Here is a 23,704-nt window from a genome sequence, read left to right on the forward strand (position 1 = left end):
ACTCGTAAGTATTTCTTGCTGATAAAATGTGTTCAAACGTGTTTCAGGTAACAAAATGTGAAAGTCAATTAGAAGCCAGCTGGAGAGCACCGAAGGCTTGGAAAAGTGGATATAAAAGTTACCTAAATAAAGAAGAAGTTTTATTTCAATAAATTAGGTTTATCCCAATAAACATGTTTGTAATGGAAACTTGGGTTTATCCCAATATATTTATTATTATAAAAATGTGGTGTTTTACTTTGATAAAATATTTCCAAACTACGGTCCTGATGAAATTTCCGCTGCCAAATTAATGATAAACACCGATACCACCATCTCTGAGTAGGCCGCGGCCGCCCGCCTCCCGGGGCAGGGGCCGGGGGTTGCGACAGAAGGTGGTATCAAAGCTACAGCCACTGTTTTCGGCAACAGAAGTGTTCTGCTGATACCAAAAATTTATCTATTATGTTAGGAAATAATCTACGTAATTACGTGCATATCTGTATATTATTGTTTTGTGTTATTTGACAATTTGTTAGTTTACAGTATGAGTGATCAAGGTCCATCGGACGCCTATCGTCAATTGTCTAGTTCTCCTAGAGATGAAGGAACTTCTTCCCAGCTTACTCCTTCGGGGTATTCAGCTGACACAGAAGAGGGGATTTTCATATTTAAGGCGCAATCCGAAGAACCATCCCTACCAAAAATAGAGGATGGTTCAGTCGGGGAGCACACGAGCATAGGAAGAGAATGAGGAAGTTGTAACACCCCGAAAACGGGTTTGGTAATCAAACCACGTTAATACTAAAAGACGGGTAAAGTACCGTTAGTGGTAAAATTTACCCGGTGAGTAATAAGGTTTCTAAGTAAGTAGATCTAATGCTAAATAAAAAGGGGCGAAGGAATGTTTATGACAAAATCAAGTTATGAATGGCCCGAGTTAACGCGACTTAGAATGAAACGGGATTATAACCCCGGAACCTACTAAGTTAACTAGGAATAATTAACCTAGTTATTTATGTGTAATCAAGTAATGAATAAAGATCAAGATTTTAACCCTCTTTATAAAACTTCTAAATATGAGGGACTAAAAGTGGGCAACTTAAGAAATGTTTTAATTAAAAACAGTAATAAAAATCAAAACACACACATGTGTGTGTGTGTTCGATCGACCAAAAGCAGGAACAAAGGGCTCAAACCCTAACTTCAGCAAAATCAACAAATTGAAGGTCAAATCCAGCCCAAATCAGATGCATGAACACAAATTCGTGATTACCTAGTCATGGGGATTACAAGGTATGTTGAATTTTGCTATTTAGTGATACTTTGAAACTATGATGAGAAATCATAGTTGAAATTCTGGAATGAATTATGAATCTATGAGCGTTGTTGTGATGAAATTCATGTTTAGAAACAAACCCTAGTTGAAAAATTGATGAATTGGTGTCAAAACTAGGGATTTGATAATTACCCTATTATGTGCTAGGTGGGTTTTATGATAATATGACGAACACTCGGATTAGAGTGTTAAATTGGTGAATATTGATGTTATGATATAAGTTCTAGTTGTAGCTCATGAACGCTAGACATAGAGGGTTGATTTTGATGTAAATCTTGGTAAAATAACTAGTTATGAACTAGTTAGTAAATATGTAAAATTATGCACATTAGGTGTTTGTTAAAATACCTAAATGAGAACTAAAGTGTTGAAATTAAGAGTGAAAACGCGTAATATGAAGTGATAAGGGTTCTAAATATTATGTTGATTTAGACTTAATATTGTAAACCATGTGGTTGAAAGTAGTTAACTTTGATAAACTAAGTTAACTAATCATGAAGTCGAATAGTAGTTTCGACATATAAAATAAGTGAGGTGGAATAGTCGTGATTGTTAATGACTAATTTAACCGCCTTGTAAATGATTGACAATAGTTTGACGCTTAAACAAGCTAGGTGGAGGCTTGGGAAAGAAGCGGTCAAATAAATCAAGTACGAGAAGAGAATCGCAAGCCGGATGAGAGGTAAGTGTAATTTACACACTTATGTAGAATACTTGTATATTCTATACGTTATAACGATAACGATAATATTGAAAATATAGAATTTCGTTAAGATTACCTTGTAGTGTAATCTAATAATGAGGAAAAAGGGTAAAGAAGAAAAAAAATGGAAATTGCTCAAATGTCGACTAAGGTAAATCGAAGCTAAAATAATACCCATGGCGTAAGCCGAAACGCGTTGAAGTTGTAAGAAAGGAATTTAAGAGAAAAAGGATTTGGTAGAAAAATCCGGGATAGGATGGATGTAGAAATTAGAAATCAAAAACCATGTTTTTGATTAAATAGATAAGTTGGGCATATATTCCAAACGGGTCAAATGGTGGTGATAACACTATTTGACAATATCGACTAATATAGTTGTTGAGCCCTATGTTAACAGGAATGAGTAGCAACTCGGATTATTTCGTTGCCATAAAACATGTGATAATAAAAGCTAGGTATAAATCGGGTCTATTTGTTGACCCGGGCCAGCTACGCAAAATTATGTTGTAGTTAAAAGTGTTATTTTGGTCAATATTTGGTGAGAGTCTTTTGTTGTAAAATAAGAGACGAGAATTGACCATAAAGCCCTTAACAGGTGAACTGGGTAAACGACCGTTAGAGATCGTTTAGAAACTTGTTTATGGATTATGAAACCCTTAGATACATATAAAAAGTGTAGGCAAAGACATTCGTGGGACGAATGCCTAAAGAATGGGTCATCTGCGTAAAATGACTAGTCGAAGGGTAAAAATTGGATTTTGGGGGTTCCTTATGTTAAATCCACCACAAAAATAGTTGTGATGGAAGATAATTAGTTAACTAGTATGGGAAACGCGAGATGCGAAAGGGAAATGACGAGTCGATACTCAAAAATTGGGGATATGATGTAAGCCAAGGAAAAGCATGTTTTAACCTTACAAGTGTTAAAATGCCCCTAAAGGGTCAAAAGGAGTTATACTTGAATTTCAAGCCGAGAGCTTGAAATCTAAGAAATTACGAATTTAGATGTTGGATTTTAACTCCATGGGATGGATAATTAAATTTCGATCGCGTGGGAAAAAGAATCACGCAAAACGGACGCTCGAGTCAAAAGTTATGTTGATTTAAAGTTTGGATTTGATAAAAATGGTGCTGGGCTGATCTGCAGCACCAGCCAACAAACATTCTGTCAAAAATACACGGTGGCGCTACGCCACGTCGAATCACTATCACCGTCGCGCGACGCGACGACGGTGGCGGGCCGCAACGGCTTGGCCAGCCTCCGTCGCGCGATGCGACTACCCCATCTGCGTGGAATTCTTGTTGTTTTTCATTGTTAAATCATGAGACTTGTTTATACTTGATGTTAAAGTGTCAAAACTAACTATTTACGTGGTTTTGACCATAGGTGATTGTCATGTGTGCCCGGATGAAGATCAAGCTCGAAGAGGAACCGGACACTTTCAATACACAAGCTTCCGCACATTGTTATATCGTCGTTTTTAATTGACGAATTTAATTATAATACACTTTACAAATATCCTTTGTAAAATTTTTAATAAACCTACATTTTATGTGAATGTGTAGTATGAATATACATTTAATCGTTGATTATTGTGAGGAAATCATTATTTAATGACAAGGGTATTACAAGTTGGTATCAGAGCTTAAGCTTAAAAGAATAAAGTGTTCAGTTCGAGGCTTGATCGAAAATCCGGTAAGTACATGTATTTCAATGGTTTAGTATGATTAAAGTGTTGACAACAACACATATGGTTATCGTGTAATACACATTATACCAATAAAAAAACGATATAGAGTAGATATAGTCAACGAAATTACACGTGTTGATGCGTATAGTAGAAAGGCCTTGTATTATGATACGGGCATCCATTAATGTCGAAATGACTAATTGTTGTAAATGTTTTAGTTGAAGGACACTTTCATATGAAGATAGCGAGAGTTTAACAAATCGCGGATTTGATTGAGGATCAGTCCAAAGAGTATGCTCATCAAGGACCTAAATCGCGTACCGATCGCAAACAAGGCTAATGGCAAGAGAAGCCCGTTAGGGCAAGCATTACCAGGTGCACATTTTAAATTTAATTGCACAAATAGTAATATGCAACAAATATGTAGAGATTGAAAGTTGCATATGTAGATTAAAAAACTTGGAAAAACCCGAATAGAAAATCTATCAGGGATATTGGTTCCAAGAGAAACAAATAGAGGCATTACTTACATGAGGTGTAATGTGAAAATTATAAAAAGGTCATGTATACCAAGTATTGATCGCTTACTCTGGCCAAGTAAGCGGTGAGCACGTGGTACCACGAACTTTTTATGATGGACATGTTTACATTCGATGTAGTAAGGATGGGGTGAGTGGGACAAATTAAAAAGTACCCAAATGAATCAAATGAGCAAAATATTTGATAATAATGTAAACGCACAGCCGGGTGACGGAAGCGTATTACATTAGGATAATGAGCCCGAGTGAAGGGACAAAGATTAATGTAAAATGACTAAGATATGCATTGGGAGGGGGTGTACTTACACTCGAACCCGGAGAATACAAACATGTGAAATGATTAAGATATGCATTGGGAAGGAGTGTACTTACACTCGAACCCGGAGAATATAAACATGTAAAATGATTAAGATAGCATTGGGAAGGAGTGTACTTACACTCGAACCCGGAGAATACAAACATGTAAAATGATTGAGATATGCATTGGGAAGGAGTGTACTTACACTCGAACCCGGAGAATACAAACATGTAAAATGATTAAGATATGCATTGGGAGGGGGTGTACTTACACTCGAACCCGGAGAATACAAACATGTAAAATGATTAAGATATGCATTGGGAGGAGGTGTATTTACACTCGAACCCAGAGAATGCAAATATGTCTCTTAACGGGCCGTTTTTGTAAAACGTCAAACTTGAGGACAAAGTCGGAATATACAAGTGAAGCAAAGTCTTAATGCATACCGGGAGGGTTGCAATAATAACGACTTCGGTAAAACGCCCGGTCGATGGGTAAGGATGTAAACACATGCGTAGACCGAGAAACGGGAACTCGGATGGACAGTTAAAAGACTCGGGTTTCGAGTCATGACTAAAAGACGACAAGATGATGTAAATAGTAATTTTGATAAAATTATGTTCAACTATTTTAAAGTTAAACGGGTCGAACAAATAATGAAGTTGACATCCATAAATAATAAAAATTTTCATGGATAAGTCAAACAGGTTGAATATAATATAATGCCGGATGGCATGAGTAAGCGCAAGCGGGATAACGGTAGCGTTAAAAGCAAAAGAATAATGAGCCCGGTAATGGGACATAATCAAATATGAATATATGTAAACTGAATAATGGTGAGCATAAGATGAACCGATGCATAAAGTCGGAAAATTTGTCCGAAAGAAAACAAATTTAGCCTTAGACTACGGTCAAGGTCAAAGGAAATACCAAGACGAAAATAAATGATTTTGAACATAAAAAGGGTGCCTTAATGCCATATACATGTATACATATATATACCTTTGAACAAAGACTTGAATAAAAGATGATCTACGGGATTATCATAACTTACAAGATTATAAATAAGGCTAAGGTCTACGGGACCAAAAAGACCTTCGGGTCCCAAATAGAAAGAAACGAATTGTTAGGGTTTCACCTTAATAAGGTAAAAAGGTGAAAATATAAAGAAATAGCCTACGAGGCTAAAGCTATGGGGTATGGGGACCGTCCCCATCCCTGTCTTGGTTCGGCGCCGGCTACAGCCCATCCCGCCCCCTCCCGTCGAGCTCCGTCCCCGTCTTCAACGTCGAGGAAAGGACGTTCAGGACGATCCTCCAATGGTGGGCCCCCTTCAATTGTTACCGTTAAACCCCCAAATCCAACATCAAACCCTTATCCCAAATCCAACATCAAACTAGTGGGGTTGCAGCTTAAATGGTTGTCTCGGTGGCACCGATTGACTGAGTTGATGATGGTGATGGAGAAGGGTGGTAGTGGTTGAGAAGATGGTGGTGGAGCCGACGGCAGCAGCGGCCGCCGGAGCTCCGGCTCATGACCCGTAGCAGCGGCGGCAAGCATTCAACAGAAACCCTCGGTCAGCATATGTTATCTTTGATAATTTATATTTTGTGATTCTTGGCTAGAGATAGATAATTGTTAAATGAAAGCTGATGGTTCTTCCTTTTGGCCGATTGTTGTTATAAACTCTTTGTGAGTGTGTTAAGAACCAAAATTGGGGTTTTTTGTGATGGTTGATCAAATACAAAGCATCAATGTTGTTGGTTTAGGGTTCTGTTTGTAATTGTATTGTTGTTATGATTATGATTATGATTCTGCATTGTTGAAGTAGTGTTAAGTTGGTTTAAAATTGTATGGATCAAGGATTTTATATGTTATGAACTGCTACAGTTTTACTATATGGATATTTGCAGATTTCATTAAAATATCATATAATCAAGTCATATGTTTCTTGGGTAGACGACGAGTTTATTCCGAGGTTCACTTGCTAAAGACGCTTAAACATGAGAACATAATCAAGTCATATGTTTCTTGCATAGACGACGAGAAGAAAACGGTTAACAGGATTGTAGTTATCTATGTTTATGTTGATTTGACAGATACACAGTTATATATGATGAGTTATACATGATATATGCTTGTTTGATACATGAAGTGATTTATTTGAGATTGATAGGGTTTCTTACACTGAATGAAGTTACAGAAGTTTAGTTGAGTATTTTATATTTCAAATCAGTTTTTGAGGTGAGTTTAAGATCAGGTTTTGGGTAATGGACATCGCAACGGGTAATTTCTTAACCACATAAGATCATAAACCGGTATACCCATGAATCCGATGGGTAATTGGCTATTGTTCTTTTTTGTTGTTTTTTCTTTCCGATACGATATGTAACTAGTAAATATTATACCATTGACTTATGTGGAATTTGTAAATTAGCATAATATATCGTTTTTCTTTTTGGATTTTAATGGCAGGACTGCAATAAAGGAAATTGTCAACTGGCTAGTAGATGTCATGGAGAGAAGCAAGCGGACTGAAATGTTGAGAGTTCGTGCAGGTGTTGCAAATAGCAGCGGTGCATACTCCCACACAATAGTCAACAGTTGACTTTTGAGTGTAAGATGAGTTGCTTTTACCTTCAAGTTTGATGAATATTATTTAATTTGGGTAGAAAGAATTAATAATTGTGTTTACTATATATAAAGAGTTTTAGAATAGAGTGATTTTGGAAGATAAAAAATGTGAATCTTTGATCAAAGTACTCTGGTTCAACTGGACTTGAAATGATTGATTGTATATCAGTTCGGTAACACAAACTAGGGTTTGAAATTTGTAATTGAGAAACGAGCAAATTTTATACTGAACTTCATGGATGACGATAAGGTTACATTTTGGATTCCATTTTCTTTGGTATCTTGATAGCACAGATAGTAGACCTGCACAAACTGTTGCAATGAGGTTGACCTTTTGATCCATGGGTCATGTGAGCGTACAGTGTAGACGTGGATAAATTAGGTCGGGTCGCTGTTAAGAGGGGTTGGGATCAAGCAGGTAACCTTAGTGCGGGTCCAAGTATCAACCTGGACTTGCCACAAATAGGAGTAATAGCAGGAAGATAAATTATTTTTCAGTCAAAGGGGCTAGGATCAAAATCAGGTCGGATCAGGTCGCACTTGGGTATTACACTTAACAGTTCTCATAAAAGATTGATATTGTGGCGACTGTAACATCGGCTGGTGGGTATGGGGTCCGTCCCCAATGCGTCGAGGACCGTTGACGGTCCGCACACCATCCCGTCCCCCTTCGTCGGCGTCGTGATCGTCTAGATGGAGACGTTGGGAACGAAGCAGAACAGGACAAAACCATTTCCATTTCCCAGTGTTTCCTTTGCAAAAATTTAAAAAAAAATAATAATAATTTAATTGCCATGATTAGTGGGGTAGGATCATCCTCCCATACCCTCTAGTTTTGTGGGATGGACCATCCTTGGGAGGACTATGATGTGGCGCCTACGTGGCGGATCATCCTCCAAGGGAGGATGGTCACCATACCCTCTAGCCTAAGCGAAAGAACCTACGGGTCAATAGTATAAAACAAGGAAACTAGCTGTAACTCCCCGCGTAAAATAATAACGGGAGATAAAGTTAGTATAAAAGCGATAGGTTTCGCTAAGTTAATTAAATAGGTTAAAAGCGAAGAGATTGTATAAGGTCTGATTGACAAAAGTGAAGAATTTCACTAAAATATTTAAACAGGTAAAAGTGACAAAAGAGTTCACAACTATTTAAATTGTGCTATGTCACACAAGTGAGTGAAGTCATTATCGAAATGACAACGGAGGGGGTAAACCCCTGGACGTAAACTCCTTGGAATAGACATGAGTTTAAAGAGGAAACGTGAAACTAAAATATAGTTTTAGTGAGAAATAATGGTTTAACAAATGTGAATATTATGAAACAAATTCGGAAAATGATTAATATCAAGGAATATAGATCCTAACACCAATAGGTGCAAGGCGATACATTCGAAGGAAAGATTTCGATAATGAAAAGTCGAAGTAGACTTAAACATGACGTGATGTGATCACGGTTATAAAAGTGATATAGAATATACTCACGTCATAAGGTGAGTTATGAGATATGAAATCAGAAAAACACGCAAAAGGCCGGGTTGGCAATAAGATATACCCGCATGACAGGGTATAAGGTGACGACGACTAATCAGTCTAGCCGGCAAAACCTTTCAAAGTCGGAATAGTGTTGCGACTTATACAAAACGCCTGTTGAAATAAGATTTGCTTGAAGTAAACATGTTGAAAATAAATACAACCGAGTGATTAGATGACAACTCGGTCAAATAAGTGACTAAAATAAGAAATACAAGCTGAAGGTAATGGCCTACGAGGCCTTACACGAGGAAGGCATATACATCATACGTTTTTAAACCAAGACACATTAACATACTTCCTTGGTAAGAGTATTATGTGCGAGCAATGCTCAAAGAGATCACTGAAACTATGGTTCGGATGATCTAATCTAATAAAGAACGTGAGAAAGGTTTCGGGGACGAAACCTCTTTAAGGGGGGTAGACTTGTAACACCCCGAAAACGGGTTTGGTAATCAAACCACGTTAATACTAAAAGACGGGTAAAGTACCGTTAGTGGTAAGATTTACCCGGTGAGTATTAAGGTTTCTAAATAAATAGATCTAATGCTAAATAAAAAGGGGTGAAGGAATGTTTATGAGAAAATAAAGTTATGAAAGGCCCGAGTTAACGGGACTTAGAATGAAACGAGATTATAACCCCGAAACCTACTAAGTTAACTAGGAATAATTAACCTAGTTATTTATGTGTAATCAAGTAATGAATAAAGATGAAGATTTTAACCCTCTTTATAAAACTTCTAAATATGAGGGACTAAAAGTGGGCAACTTAAGAAATGTTTTAATTAAAAACAATAATAAAAATCAAAAGACACACATGTGTGTGTGTGTGTTCGATCGACCAGAAGCAGGAACAAAGGGCTCAAACCCTAACTTCAGCAAAATCAACCAATTGAAGGTCAAATCCAGCCCAAATCAGATGCATGAACACAAATTCGTGATTACCTAGTCATGGGGATTACAAGGTATGTTGAATTTTGCTATTTAGTGATACTTTGAAACTATGATGAGAAATCATATTTGAAATTCTGGAATGAATTATGAATCTATGAGCGTTCTTGTGATGAAATTCATGTTTAGAAACAAACCCTAGTTGAAAAATTGATGAATTGGTGTCAAAACTAGGGATTTGATAATTACCCTATTATGTGCTAGGTGGGTTTTATGATAATATGATGAACACTCGGATTAGAGTGTTAAATTGGTGAATATTGATGTTATGATATAAGTTCTAGTTGTAGCTCATGAACGCTAGACATAGACATAGAGGGTTGATTTTGATGTAAATCTTGGTAAAAATAACTAGTTATGAACTAGTTAGTAAAATATGTAAAATTATGCACACTAGGTGTTTGTTAAAATGCCTAAATGAGAACTAAAGTGTTGAAATTTAGAGTGAAAACGCGTAATATGAAGTGATAAGGGTTCTAAATATTATGTTGATTTAGACTTAATATTGTAAACCATGTGGTTGAAAGTAGTTAACTTTGATCAACTAAGTTAACTAATCATGAAGTCGAATAGTAGTTTCGACATATAAAATAAGTGAGGTGGAATAGTCGTGATTGTTAATGACTAATTTAACCACCTTTTAAATGATTGACAATAGTTTGACACTTAAACGAGCTAGGTGGAGGCTTGGGAAAGAAGCGGTCAAATAAATCAAGTACGAGAAGAGAAGCGCAAGCCGGATGAGAGGTAAGTGTAATTTACACACTTATGTAGAATACTTGTTTATTCTATACGTTATAACGATAACGATAATATTGAAAAATGAATTCCGTTAAGATTACCTTGTAGTGTAATCTAATAATGACGAAAAAGGGTAAAGAAGAAAAAAATTGGAAATTAGTCAAATGTCGACTAAGGTAAATCGAAGCTAAAATTGGAAATTAGTCAAATGTCGACTAAGGTAAATCGAAGCGAAAATGATACCCATGGCGTAAGCTGAAACGGGTTGAAGTTGTAAGAAAGGAATTTAAGAGAAAAAAGATTTGGTAGAAAAATCCGGGATAGGATGGATGTATGAAGAAACACTGGATAAATGACCGGAATCAAATTATCCAGGGGGTTAGGTTCTGCATAAAAAGGGTGGTTCTCTCTCATTTGATTCAAAGGGACGGATCTTCTTTTCCGATGAATACTGCAAAATAGAACACCGTTAGTCTTGCCACGGGGAGAAGGGAGGTTCTCTCCGTGACCACACTCCAGCGTGAGAATAAGTATGTGTTTATGAAGAAGAAGAAGTAAGAGTGAAGTGAATGTAACTTGAAGTTCATACCTGAATTACTCTCATATTTGTAGCCAGGAGTTTGGGCGGGAAAACCTGTTATTGAAATGTTAACGGAAGATACTAACTTCCATAAGCGGTTATTTCCTTCACCGTTAATCTTCTTGATCTGACGTGAAAGTACACGGATCGCTGTTTAGATCAACGGTTAGGGTGTTGCCACGTGGAAAGTGGGCAAGTGGAGGTTTCTCTCCAATTTCATGCCATCATCGTGATTTCAGGGTGGCCTGGGATGATGACACGTGTCCTAGACGGTTATAACCATCTGGTGGTGCACGATTGAGTATTCTAGAAGATTATTGCAATAATCCGGTATGACTCCTTATCGTATGGTATCAGTTTAGTAAATAATATCCAAGTCTGGGTATTACTTAAGCGGGAGTGCTTGCTGGGATTTTTATCCCTTTGTTATGGAGAATCGGCGCAAGGACTTACAATTTTCCTTTTAGCGCGCAACTGTTGTCTGCTGTTTTTCTTCTAAATTCTCTTTGTAGGACCAGTGCGCGTCCGCGCAAGTTTTAAAGAGGGTTAAAAGGCGAGGTTGTGGTATGGTCCCAAGTACTTATCACGAGGTTTTTGGGACCTTACCCCTTCAAGTCCCCCCAGTTCAGTGTTGCTCTTATGCAAATTAGTGGAGCACTGGACTATATAAGAGAAATGGTTTTTGCAATAGGGTTTTTTGGCGCGAAAGTGGAGAATCTTCTATGAGAAGATACACTTTGCTCATCATGTTGATTAAATCTTAACTTTTTTGAAAAAATCATAATTCTTAGAAAGATGGAAATCTTATGAGGGAAGATATTTGCACCTTTCTTTACTCTGAACTGTTGTCATCTTGAGCGAAGAGCTTTTGTAATTATGAGCTGACGAGTTGCTTACGTCATTTTTTAGAAATATAGTTTGTGTTGTCTCTTCGTCTTCTATCTGACTGTAGATCTGGGAATGCGTGTGGACTCTGTCAGGGGGTTTTAAATGTGAAGTGATGTTTGCAGTGACAGCGTCATTCTGACGTCAGTTGATTTGACACTTAATCATCACAGTTCTTTTTTCGATGCTGACCCTAATTTTTCTAGTCTATATATTTGTATTGGGTGTGAAATTCTTTACCCAATTTGGAAAAAATGAAGAAAAAGCAGCAGATTCGATGGAAAAGATTTTCCAATGTCTTGAAGATGCTTGAGGCTGCTGATGCTTTACTTCTGCTTTCTGGTTTAACGGTTGACTCTTTTACCAGTGGTGGGAGTTCCCATAGTGCTACTCTCCCCGAGACTTCGAGAGACCGACGCCTCTCCGATCATCTAGATGATAACAATGGAGGAGTCACTAGGCTATCAGCACACCTTGTAACTCGTTCTTTTCCGGTTGATCGGAGGGGAAGCTCTTCAATCGTCTACCAACGGCGTCGCCGTGCTGTCATTCCGGCTGAAGTTCCAAATGATGGAAATGTGGCTGTTGCTGCCGGAGATGACAGGGAGGATAATAACCCTTGGATTGTTGATCCCCATCCCTTGTCTGAGTATGGTGAGGTCCTCCATACTACGTATGGGGTGTTAGATACGCTTTCTTAGTTTGACTTATAACTAATACTTTTTTTTTTGAAGAAACACTGCTGTGTTCTTGTAAATGGCTTGTTAAAGTGCTTTTGTTGCACTAATGATATTTTTTGATGCACTGCTGTGCATATCTGCTTTGGTAATTTACAAGTTCATGTTTGGATTACAATATGTTGCATATGCTTAATTACTTTGTTTAGGTAGAGCGAATGAGAATGGTATTGTGCTCATGTGTGAACATAAGTCTAGAATGCGCGCGAGGTTGTGCTTATTTAGACTGTTCATGAGGCGTACAATGTTTACCATATTGTTTTCGCGTAAACCAAAAGAATTATATGCAATTTGTAACAAACAATAATATGTGTAAGGATAATTCTTGTATTAATAGGGCGCAGAGCCAATAATACAAAGTAAAATAGAAAAATACATTGCATGTGTAAATCTGACTTGTTGAGTAGCTCGGCTATATATAACACCTGCGCAACTGCTGCGCGTTCTAGGTATGGGGAACGGATGTCCCGTCGATTCTTTTTAGGGTGTATGCCCCTTTGCCTAGGACCTCTTTGATAATGTATGGCCCTTCCCACTTTGGCGTTAGTTTGCCCGGTTTTTCCGCATTAGAAGCTTCGTTGTCACGCAAGACGAAGTCCCCTGGAATGAAAGTGCACACGCGTACGCGCGCGTTGTAGTACTTTTCAAGTTTGGATTTGTATCTTGCTTCTGCGATGGCGGCATTCTCGCGCCTTTCTTCGAGAAGGTCTAAATCCATTCTTCATTCCTTTTCATTGTTTTGCTTTTCCATGGCAAGCATGCGTGGCGATGGAAGGCCAATTTCGGATGGGATTACCGCCTCTGATCCGTATACAAGGTTGAATGGGGTTTCTCCCGTACTGGTTTTTGGCGTGGTACGATGAGCCCATAATATGCTAGGGAGCTCATCGACCCATCCTCTGCGCGCTGTTCCGAGTCTTGCCTTTATGCCGTCAACTATTTGTTTGTTGACACTTTCAGCCTGCCCATTTGCCTATGGATGCGCTACAGAGGCAAAGTTGTGTTCAATCTTCATTTCCTTGAACCACTTCTGAAGATCTTCTGAGGCGAAGTTAGTGCCGTTGTCGGAAATGATGCGCAATGGTAATCTGAATCTGCAAATAATATGTTCCCATATAAATTTGCGGATTACCATTGCTGTGGTTGAAGCTAACGCCTTGGCCTCAACCCACTTTGTAAAATAGTCTACTGCTACGATAATGAACTTCACCGCGCCAGGCGCGTCGGGGAATGGACCAACAAGATCGACGCCCCATTGCTGGAAGGGCCAGGCGGATGTGACCAGTACGAGTGGATTTTTTGGACGGTGGGTTTTTGGCGCGTGACGCTGACAAGCTGCGCATTTTCGTAATAATTCTACCGCGTCCACATGCATCCCTGGCCAATAATAGCCTGCGCTCATTATCTTTGCCACTACCATGCGCGGTCCGGCGTGTATCCCACATAAGCCTTCATGGATTTCCCTGACCAAGTATTGCGCGTCTGTTTTGTCTACACAGCGTAGGAGTGGTCCCATAAATGATTTGCGGTATAGAATTCCGTCTGCCATTTCGTAGTTTATTGCCTTGTTTTGGATCTTCCTAGCTTCCGCTTTACCTTCTGGGAGTTTTCCGTGTTGCAGGTACATGATGATCGGGGACATCCAGGATGGGTTGCCGATCTCTACGATGTTTACTTGCCTAAGAGGGACGGAAGGATTGGATAATACCTCAATGCACACCTCTTTTGCTAGATGCCTGAAACTTGTGGCGGCCAATTTGCTCAGTGCATCCGCATGCTTGTTCTCGCTTGTGTTTATGTGATTTATTTTGAACGTTTGGAATTGGCTGATTAGCATTCACGCTTATTCCAGGTATAACGCCATAGCTTCGCCTTTTGCATCGTAGTGCCCATTAACTTGCTCGGCCACCAATTTTGAATCAATGTTAGCTTCAAGATTTTTCGCTCCCATTTTAAGCGCTAAACAGAGCCCTGCCAGAAACGCTTCATATTCTGCCTCATTGTTCGTGCTTCGGAAATCCAAACGTATCGCATATGTAAGTTCGTGATTCTCGGGGATGACCAATCGGAGGCCCGCGCCTGCTCCATCATCATTAGAAACTCCGTCTGTGTGCAGAGTCCAGACCTTATCGTCGAAAACGGGAACAGGGTTTTGGATTGCTTCACATTCTTGTACTATGTCTATAGGAACTTCTGTGGCGAAGTGATGCGTGTTAGCGTGTATATAATTTAGATGTATATTTTAAGCCCTTTTTACACTTTTAGTCAAGTTTTAAATTTATAAAACACGATATTTACTAACACTAAACACACATATGGGCAAGTGCACCCATCGTGGACGTAGTATAGTGTTGGTAAGATACCGAGGTCGTCCAAGGACACAAGAGCTTTTAGTACCGGTTTATCCTCAACGTCTAATCAAATCAATATGTTAGAAAATACTTTTAAACTAAGAAAATAAAAACTAACTAAATGCTGAAAAATAAAAATAAAATAAAAACAGATAGACAAGATGAATCACTTGGATCCGACTCGTGTATTAGTATAACCTTTGATTATTTTCGCACTTTTGCACTTGTTTAAGAGATTATCTTAGTTATTGTAGTAGGCCCCTCTTTTGAAGGCGACGTTACCCTCAACCCAGTAGTTTGAGTCAGCAAGGATACAATCCTAAAGGGTTGGATTATTGGAAGATAATGAATTAAGTTATTAATGCAAATTATGGTAGGCCCCGCTTTTGGCGGTGACGTTACCCTCGACTAAGTAGTCTGAGTCAGCAGGGATACAGTCCTAAATAGCCGGGTTATAGTATTAATAGTAGTTAACTTATGAGGGGGTCAAAGAGTTTGGATCCCCGCCATCCAATACCTATGGGCATTGAAGGAGATCCTACTAAATTTGACCCAGGTCCCTTGCAGGACCTCTAAACGCTGAACAAGGGCAAGACCCTTACCAAACCGTTCCCTTAACCCCCGACCAGGTAGCCAGCATACCTCCATATAGACCGTGGAGATATGAATGGTGAAAATCTTTTATTTTATATAGACAGTAAAATAATGCCAAGACACCACGGACAAACGATAAGGAAAGATCACCTTCAACATAAGCAACTGGTTATTAAAGTCATTAATACAAAACCAAATAAAAAGTGCAAAAGATTAAAAATAAAAGTATTATACTAAACACTTGTCTTCACCAAGTGATGTAAGAGACTTAGGCAAACATGGCCTTGATTGTCAAGAACTCTTACGATCAATCTTGGATCCCGAGACGACTCACACACTCTATGATGGACAATGGATGATGGTGGTGGATGATGGTGTTATGGTGGTGGTGGGTGGTGGATGAAGTGTGAGAGAGGTGGTGTGCCAAGGGATGAGTTGCAATGAAACCAAGCACTCCTATTTATAGGCTGAACAGAAGGCTGGGCACGGCCCCGTGTCCGCTGGACACGCCCCCGTGCCTGTCTGACACTCTCTCTCTTCATTAATTGTAATTCGCAATTACAATTAATGCGCCTGCTATACTTTCGCCACGCCCCCGTGTTCACTGGACACGGCCCCGTGGTGGGCAAAAGAAGCTTCTATAGGTTTGTCTTTTCTGCTGCTTCTTGGGCACGGCCCCGTGCTGGCTGAGCACGGGGCGTGTTCAGTCTTCTGCCTTCTCTATTTTGCTTGGGAGGATGCTGTCGAGGGGTCAGGCAATCCATTTTTGTTCCTTTTCTTGTATTTATGTTAGATTTAGTTGTCTTTTTTGCTTCTTTTGTGAATTTGAGCTCATTTAATCCTGAAAATACAAAAGGAAGACAAAAACACTCTTTTTCCAACATTAGTACTTAAAAAGGGTTAGTTTTATGCCTCATTTGATGTAATTTATATGTTGCATTTTACACACATCAAATACCCCCACACTTGAACTTTTGCTTGTCCTCAAGCAAAACTCCTTAATATGTGGCTTACACTCCCAAATGGAATGGGTAGAAGAGAAGGTTTTGGCTTGTCATAGAGTGTTGGGAATCCAAGATCTTTTTGGGTTTTATTTTTATTTATTTACAATCCTATTCGTTATGATTTGTTTAGAACGTTTTATAGGAAAAATTACTTATTTGGGCATAACATGCCTTTTTAAAATTCCATTTATATACAAGTTCACATACCTCACGGGAGAAATCACTCACACTCGGCCGAAGGTGTATTTTTTTAGTGAATCACTCGAGAGCGGCATGGAACTTATTTCTACCATAGGCTTGCCAAGCAATCAATCCTCCTCCTTTTTAACTTGTTACCTTTGTAAATATCAAGAGGACTTTTTGGGTAAAGGCTTGGGCTAAAGGTGGGTGAATGGGTTAGTAGAAAAGGGCGAAAAGCGTAAAAAGCGTCGGTTTTCGTAAAATACTTTGTTTTAGTGACTTTTTATTTCGAAGTATTTCTCCAAACAAGCTTTTGTTTTAAGAGCTTTGTTTGTTTATTTCTAACTTCATTCATCATTTTTTTTTCAGTCACACGAAAACCAAGCTTGTTACTAAAATAAAGGGTAGAAATAAAAAGGGTTTTTGGTGGGTAAAAGGGTTTTAGGATAAAGAAATGAAAGGTTTAGGCTTAAAGGGGTTAACTAGGGGGATTTTGGGTAGGTGGTAAAAAAATGAAAAATAATGGTGTAGAAAGAAAAAGGGTTAGTCCTAATGCCTCCATCATTTACTTACTTAGGTCTAAGTTGGTAAGGACCGGGAATGAATCGTCGTGGCAAGTTCTAGAGTCGTAAGAACCAAGCGGCTATTCACACAAGAAACGAAAAATGAGCATTTAGTTTAAAGATGTAAATTTGTATGCTCAATAAAGGCTCAAAACTCACTTTTTGTGGGAATGGGTTTTTCTATGTGATCAAGTATATATAATCAAATTTTAACTAAGCTTGTCATGCCGTTTCATAATTTTCTTATGTTGGTTCTTTCTATCACGACGCTCTCGGTTGTAAATTTGTAAAAATATAACCTTATTAATCTTAGGATTCCTAACTTAAACTTTAGACAAGTAAAAAAAAATAATTTTTTTTTTTGGAAAAAATTTGGGGTGTTTAGCGGTTCCAATAGAGTTTTGTGTAAGGCTTGTTATTAGAACTTGCATAATTTCAAGGTTTTAGCACCCCCCCACACTTAAATTACACATTGTCCTCAATGTGTCCCAAAAATAAATTTTTAGGTTGATTAGATGTGTAATATGGTGTTAAAAGCAAAGATTTATGTTACTGGCAGTCTGGACACGGCCCCGTGGGGACCGGACACGGCCCCGTGTTCAAGTGCCAGTAACAAAAATTAAAGAAAAGAAACGGAAGCCTGGGCACGGGGGCGTGTTTGGTGAACACGGCCCGTGTCCAGTTACCTGAACTGGGCATTTTTCTGCAGGTGGTTCAGCACGGGGCCGTGTTGGTTGGACACGGCCCGTGTTGAACCTTCTGTAATGGAGAAATTGATGTCGGGTTGCCTTGTTCTTGTGCATGGGGTCATTTTTCTCGTTCCCCTTTTCATCCCTTACCACCATGAGTGTGTTTTATTTCTGCAAATTAAAACTAAAAGGTTAAACTAAACTAAAGATAGTTCCGTGGAATGCCTCCGTGGTGCGCCACGTTTATAAGGGTCCTTGGCTAGACCCAATTGTGAGGTTATATATTTTCTGAGTGGGATGTTTGGCATCCCATGTTGCACCGTCGGAGAACAGCATTCAAACTCGAATTAATAACCTTCATGTAGTTGACCGGGTCGTCATCCTCTATTCTCTTCCCAACCCCGAATTTTACTTCATCATCCCCGTACCTTAAGGTGAGCGTTCCGTCATTCATATCTACCACTGCTTGTGCGGTGGCGAGAAATGGTCTCCCTAGTATGAGGGGGACCTCGGTGTCTTCTTCCATATCGAGTATGACAAAATCAGCCGGATAGACGAATTTGTTTACCTTTACTAGGACATTTTCGATGACACCTTGCGGGAATTTGACGGATCGATCAGCAAGCTGTATGCTCATTTTTGTAGGACTCGTTGTTCCTAGGCCGAGTCTTTTAAACATTGATGAGGGCATGAGGTTAATGCTAGCCCCAAGGTCGGCTAGTGCATTACGAACGGGGGAGTCCCCGATTGAGCAGGGAATCGTGAAGCTTCCAGGGTCGATTTTCTTTTGGGGAAGTTTGTTGAGTACGAGGGTAGAGCATTCTTCGCCTAAGTTAACTAATTGCAAAGTTTCAATTTTCTTTTTATGAGTGAGGAAGTCCCTCATGAACTTAGAGTATTTGGGCATTTGGGTTAAGACATCAATTAAAGGAATATTGACATGCAATTGTTTTAATAGACTTTCGAATTTTGCGAATTGCTCATTGGTCTTTTGACGAATTAACCTACCGGGGTACGGAACTCGAGGAGCCTTGGTAGGCTCTGATGATGGAGGGGAGTTCTTCTCCTGCAGAGGTGGGGGTATAGTCTCTTCTATTGGCGGTGGCGCTTCCGCAGGCCCCACGGTGCGGTTTCGCAACGTGATGAGATGAACTTGCGCTTTTGGGTTTGTTTCGGTATTGCTTGGTAAAGCACCTTGTGGTCTCTCGGAAAAATTTTGAGCTAGTTGATTTAATTGTTTTTCTATGTTTTGAATACTAGCTTGTTGATTTCTAAAATTTGATTCTAATTGTAGAAACCTTTCCGAGTTTTTCTTTTCAGTGTCGGAGATGAGGTGAGATATAGTATCTTCAAGCCTTTCTCGTCTACCTTGTTGTTGAGTGAAATTTTGTGACTCATTTCTTGGTTGTTGAAAGTTTGTTCCTTGGGTTTGTTGGTTACTACTATTGCCGGGCTCTCTCCAACCAAGGTTAGGGTGGTTTCGCCATCCTTGGTTGTAAGTGCCTGTTGGTGGACCCGACGGCCTAGGTCTATTGTCAATGTAGCTTACCGACTCTTGTTGATCGTCTGTTTCTTTCATACAACTCCAATTTTCATGTGGCCCACCACACCCTTCACAAGCCATAACAGAGACTGTTTTTGTCATTTCCAATTTTTTTTTATCTTTGAAGAAAGAGCCTCGATTTGGGCTTGTAAAGAAGTGCTTTCTGTGAGCGCCCGGGGCAATAGATTTATTGCCTCGGGGAGTGTGCCACTGAAAACTGGTTTGAGCAATTTCCTCAATTTGGTTATATATTTCATGTGGGCGGCGATTACCTAAAAGTCCCCCGGAACTAGAGTCAAGTGTCTGCCTTGTGTGTGGCAACAACCCATTATAGAAAGTGGATACTTGTTGCCATATTGCAAGGCCATGATGTGGACACTTTCGCAATAGTTCCTTGAACCTTTCCCAAGTTTCATATAAGGATTCCCCGTCCTCTTGTGAATATGTATTAATTTCAGTCATTAATTTAGCCGTTTTAGCGAGAGGGAAATACTTATATAGAAATTTTTGGGCTAGTTCATCCCAGGTGTTTACCGATCCAGCTGGGAGGGCGTTGAGCCAAGCTTTTGCTCGGTCTTTTAGCGAGAAAGGAAACATTCGAAGGCGGATGGCGTCATTTGATGCTCCATTGATCCGAAAGGTATCACATATTTCTAAGAAATTAGTAATATGTAGATGGGGATCCTCGTCCGCAAGCCCATGGAAGGTTGCGGAGTTTTGGAGCATTTGTATCAAATGCGGCCGAAGTTCGAAGTTATTGGCTTCAACATTCGGTGCATTGATAGCGGCGCCTAGGTTACCTACGGTGGGTCGTAGATAATCCATGAGGGTACGTTGATCCGCCATTGGAGGTGGATTCCCCGAAACTTTCTCTTGGTTTTTGGCTTTTAGTCTTTTTCTGAGAAAGCGTTCGGGTTCCTCTAGAGGTTCTTTTATGTCCTTATTAGAACTGGAGCTCATACACTATGTAGGATGGCGTCTGGTTCCAAGTCCTGCAATAAAAACAGAAAAGAATGCTGGTCAGAAGGTTCACCACGGCCCCGTGCTCAGTGAACACGGCCCGTGGTCGGAGTTACAGTGATTGTTTTCCAGATCCCAGTTACTGGAGAGTTGGACACGGCCCCGTGTTGCACCGACACGGCCCCGTGGTCAGCCTTCTGTAACTTGGAAAACTAAAAACTGCCAGTAACTACGCTGGGCACGGCCCGTGTCCGACCAGGCACGACCCGTGCTGAGCTCTGCAGAAGCTGAAAAACTAAGAAAATCCTAAAAAATTAAAAAGAAAGATAAAAATAAGATTAGGCCGTTGATTCCTAACTTTCTTAAAATCCTTGTGTCCCCGGCAGCGGCGCCAAAAACTTAATGCGTGTTAGCGTGTATATAATTTAGATGTATATTTTAAGCCTTTTTTACACTTTTAGTCAAGTTTTAAATTTATAAAACACGATATTTACTAACACTAAACACACATATGGGCAAGTGCACCCATCGTGGACGTAGTATAGTGTTGGTAAGATACCGAGGTCGTCCAAGGACACAAGAGCTTTTAGTACCGGTTTATCCTCAACGTCTAATCAAATCAAAATGTTAGAAAAGACTTTTAAACTAAGAAAATAAAAACTAACTAAATGCTGAAAAATAAAAATAAAATAAAAACAGATAGACAAGATGAATCACTTGGATCCGACTCGTGTATTAGTATAACCTTTGATTATTTTCGCACTTTTGCACTTGTTTAAGAGATTATCTTAGTTATTGTAGTAGGCCCCTCTTTTGAAAGCGACGTTACCCTCAACCCAGTAGTTTGAGTCAGCAAGGATACAATCCTAAAGGGTTGGATTATTGGAAGATAATGAATTAAGTTATTAATGCAAATTATGGTAGGCCCCGCTTTTGGCAGTGACGTTACCCTCGACTAAGTAGTCTGAGTCAGCAGGGATACAGTTCTAAATAGCCGGGTTATAGTATTAATAGTAGTTAACTTATGAGGGGGTCAAAGAGTTTGGATCCCCGCCATCCAATACCTATGGGCATTGAAGGAGATCCTACTAAATTTGACCCAGGTCCCTTGCAGGACCTCTAAACGCTGAACAAGGGCAAGACCCTTACCAAACCGTTCCCTTAACCCCCGACCAGGTAGCTAGCATACCTCCATATAGACCGTGGAGATATGAATGGTGAAAATCTTTTATTTTATATAGACAGTAAAATAATGCCAAGACACCACGGACAAACAATAAGGAAAGATCACCTTCAACATAAGCAACTAGTTATTAAAGTCATTAATACAAAACCAAATAAAAAGTGCAAAAGATTAAAAATAAAAAGTATTATACTAAACACTTGTCTTCACCAAATGATGTAAGAGACTTAGGCAAACATGGCCTTGGTTGTCAAGAACTCTTATGATCAATCTTGGATCTCGAGACGACTCACACACTCTATGATGGACAATGGATGATGGTGGTGGATGATGGTGTTATGGTGGTGGTGGGTGGTGGATGAAGAGTGAGAGAGGTGGTGTGCCAAGGGATGAGTTGCAATGAAACCAAGCACTCCTATTTATAGGCTGAACAGAAGGCTGGGCACGGCCCCGTGTCCGCTGGACACGCCCCCGTGCCTGTCTGACACTCTCTCTCTTCATTAATTGTAATTCGCAATTACAATTAATGCGCCTGCTGTACTTTCGCCACGCCCCCGTGTTCACTGGACACGGCCCCGTGGTGGGCAATAGAAGCTTCTATAGGTTTGTTTTTTCTGCTGCTTCTTGGGCACGGCCCCGTGCTGGCTGAGTACGGGGCGTGTTCAGTCTTCTGCCTTCTCTATTTTGCTTGGGAGGATGCTGTCCAGGGGTCGGGCAATCCACTTTTGTTCCTTTTCTTGTATTTATGTTAGATTTAGCTGTCTTTTTGCTTCTTTTGTGAATTTTAGCTCATTTAATCCTGAAAATACAAAAGGAAGACAAAAACACTCTTTTTCCAACATTAGTACTTAAAAGGGTTAGTTTTATGCCTCATTTGATATAATTTATATGTTGCATTTTACACACATCACGAAGTCTGCTAAAACTTGCCCTTTGATTGCTGGTCGCGGTCTATATAGGATATTGTATCCTCCCAGCTCAATAGCCCACTTAGCTAATCTCCCCGCGACATCGGGTTTGGATAGAATTTGCCCTAAGTGGTAATTGGTGAGAACTGTGATAACATGACCAGAGAAATACCAGCGTAGGCGTCGTGATGCATGTACTAGAGCAAGGACCAGTTTTTCTATCATCGAGTAGCGCGTCTCCGGGCCAGTGAGCATCTTGCTGATATAATATATTGGAGTCTAAATGTTCTCTCGTTCCACCATTAACACTGCACCAACCGCTACTTCTTCAGCAGTTCTTTTTCTCGTGGCGTTGTCAGCGTTGGCAGCTGAATTAAACATTCCTTTATTTGCTTGAAGGCTGCTTCCGCTTCTGGTGTCCACTGGAAGTGGCTTTTCTTGGCACAATTGCGCAGTGTGCTAATGAACGGATAAGACTTTGCAGCATGATTTGCCAAGAATCTGTTCAAGGCTGCTAATCATCCTGCGAGCCTTTGCATTTCTTTTACTGTTGCAGGTGACGACATTAGCTGGATGGCTTGCACTTTCTCCTGGTTTACTTTAAAACCGTCTCTTGTTACTATAAAACCCAAAAATTTTCCTTCTTCCATTCCGAAGGAACACTTCATTGGGTTAAGTTTTAAGTTCACGCTGCGCAAAGAATCGAACGTACGCTGAATATTTGCGAGCATTGTTTCCTCTTCGTGGCTCATGATGACGAGGTCATCCATATATACCTCGACTGTTTTACCAATGTCTTCCCCGAAGACTGTATCCATTAAGCGCTGGTAAGTAGCTCCTGCGTTACGGAGACCAAAGGGCATTTTTGTGTAGCAGAAGATGCCCTTGTCTGTGCGGAAGGCAGTCTTGTCCTCGTCCTCCTCTTTCATTTGGACCTGATGATATCCCTTATAACAGTTAAGAAAGCACTTCCAGCAAAAAGATGCTAGAGGGTCAACTTTTTTTTTTCTATCTCAGGAAGCGCATAGCAATCTTTCGGGCAGGCTTTATTTAGGTCTTTGAAGTCGACGCACATTCGCCATCCGCCATTGTGTTTTTGAACCATTACTGGGTTGGCGAC

General features: G+C 39.8%; 1 non-coding gene across 1 annotated transcript; it reads left to right on the forward strand.

Moving 5' to 3' along the window:
* The first annotated feature begins 19,894 nt into the window (after positions 1 to 19,894).
* LOC118489853 lies at positions 19,895 to 20,001 on the forward strand. The gene has a single exon (XR_004887866.1). It is a non-coding gene; the product is annotated as a small nucleolar RNA R71 (small nucleolar RNA).
* The last annotated feature ends 3,703 nt before the right edge of the window (positions 20,002 to 23,704 follow it).

The sequence above is a fragment of the Helianthus annuus genome, chromosome 2, assembly GCF_002127325.2.
Source record: "Helianthus annuus cultivar XRQ/B chromosome 2, HanXRQr2.0-SUNRISE, whole genome shotgun sequence".
In the NCBI taxonomy this organism is placed as follows: domain Eukaryota; kingdom Viridiplantae; phylum Streptophyta; class Magnoliopsida; order Asterales; family Asteraceae; genus Helianthus; species Helianthus annuus.